Here is a 2,374-nt window from a genome sequence, read left to right as displayed (position 1 = left end):
ATTCTTCTTAATGATACCACTCTTTCTTTGAACAGTGTTTTTATTATGTTGTCCCTGATGATCATTGAGTTCCATTCGCTCAATGATTGCAATTTCATCTTCTGCGCTCTTGGAGATTTGAGAACCCTCACCAATAGCATCTAGAAAGAACTTTGGTTGTTATTGTAGCCCATTTATGAAGACGTGTATATGTGTAAGCTCATCAAAATCGTGGTTTGAACATCTTCTCAACACAGACTTGTATCTCTCACATGCTTTACAGAGTGTTTCAGTTGCGCCTTGGGAGAATATTGAAATAGTTGTCTAGCTTCCATGAATTTGTTGTGAGGAAAGAATTTGTTTAAGAACTTTTTGTTGGTGTAAGCCCTAGAGGCCAATACTTTTGGTACTTGTATCGAATTATTTATTAATAATAAAAGACTTTTTATTTATTACGTTTGTTTAATAAAGTCCCTAGAATAGCTAGTCCCTTTAATGTATCAAGTATGACTTAATCATGAGATCACATTAAACATAAGGACACTATTCTTAAAGTATCCGTAGTCGAGCTTTATTGTGAAGTGGGATAACATTAAAGCATAAAGACTATTATGTATATAGACTGATGATCACATCTCATGGATCATGGATAAGGAGTTATCAAGTCTTAAACATAGGTATGAATATTAAGAGTAATATTTAAACTGGATTGACCCGCTATGAGAATACTATATAGAAAGTTATGCAAAGTGTCATAAGTTATTCTCATGGTGATAATGGTGTATACCACCCTTCGACCTGAAACCACTATGGACCCTAGATGTAGAGTCGAGTGCTTTATTGCTGATCAAACATTGTCCGTAACTAGATAACCATAAAGACAGTTGATGGGTACTCCACGAAGCATGCTGAGGGACATGAGTGACCTAGATGGAATTTGCCCATCCTGCGTAACAGGATAAATGTCTATGGACCCAATATTGAACTGGACAAGGATGACACAGTCTATACCTTGTGTTCAATATAGACATAAGGGCAAAAGGATAATTATACACACAAGTATTATCACATAAGGATTTGTCAGATCACATGACATTTTCGTGTCTTGGGTAGCAGTGATGTGTTGCTAGATACCGCTCATTATTTATTATGTTAAATGTGTGATTTAATATAACTGTCAATGCCGCGAAAACCTACAGAGTCACACACAAAGGACGGATTGATGAGAGATAGAGTAACTAAGGAATACCGTAAGGTACGGTGCACTTAAGTGAATTGTAGAACATCGTAAGGTACGGTGTACTTAAGTAGAATACGAAATATGGTAAGGTACCATGCGCTTAAGTGATTTTGGGCATAGTATAAGATATGGGCCACATACACTTAAGTGGGCTTTTTAGCTTGAAGCCCACACAAGGGGTTCTATAAATAGAACCCTTATGCAGAAGCATTCATTGCGGTTGCATTTTCGTTCTCTCTCTCTCTCTCTCTCTCTCTCTCTCTCTCTCTCTCTCTCTCTCTCTCTCTCTCTCTCTCTCTCTCTCTCTCTCTCTCTCTATCTATCTATCTATCTATCTATCTATCTATCTATCTATCTATCTCACTCAAAGCCTTCATTCGTAGCAGCTAGCACTGAGATTGAAGGAATCCGTTCATGTGGACTGAGTAGAGGCGTTGTCATCGTTCAACGTTCGTGATCGCTCCGTAGATCTGCATCAAAGGTTTCAATCGTCACAAGAGGTAACTATTCTATCACTGATCATGCCCATTCGTAAGGATCTCTAAAGGAGAAATTTTAATTTCTGCTGCGTTTTGGATCGCCCTTCTCCTTCACTTTTTCCTCCAATGCATCCAAATTTTTAATTTTCGATGTTAGTTGGGCTAGATACGACATCTTTTCTTTGTTAATCAGTGAATGTGGAAATATTCTTAGGAATACCGCTTCCTCTTCAGTCTCTGAGGCTCTTAGCATCCTGGAAATATCATAAAACTTTTAAGGTGAGTGTACTGGTCTTCATGATCTAAACCTAGAAAAGGGTTAGCATATAGATTTTTTAACATTCCCATTTGTAAGACCCCAATTTTGACCCTAAGATCCCTCATGGCATCATAACATTGCATTTGCATTGCCTCAAGGATCTTTAGCATCTTGGTTCCCTTTGCCTTTGGGTGGGACTCCTTGTGATTGGTTTGAGATCACCAAGCATGCTTGAATTATACATCATTGTTTCTCTTACTTTTGTTTACTAACCAAAAGCACAAAAATGTGTCACTAACATCTTTTGTTTGAAGCTTGAGTATCATCCAAGACACTTTGTGGGTTCTATTTAGATGATCAGTCAACACAAGGGAATGGCTTGAGATACTTCCAACAGGTTCAAATGGGGTCTATTCG

This window comes from Lathyrus oleraceus, chromosome 2 (assembly GCF_024323335.1).
Source record: "Lathyrus oleraceus cultivar Zhongwan6 chromosome 2, CAAS_Psat_ZW6_1.0, whole genome shotgun sequence".
Taxonomy (NCBI): Eukaryota; Viridiplantae; Streptophyta; class Magnoliopsida; order Fabales; family Fabaceae; genus Lathyrus; species Lathyrus oleraceus.
The sequence above is the reverse complement of the archived record's forward strand: the minus strand, read 5'-3'. Positions refer to the sequence as shown.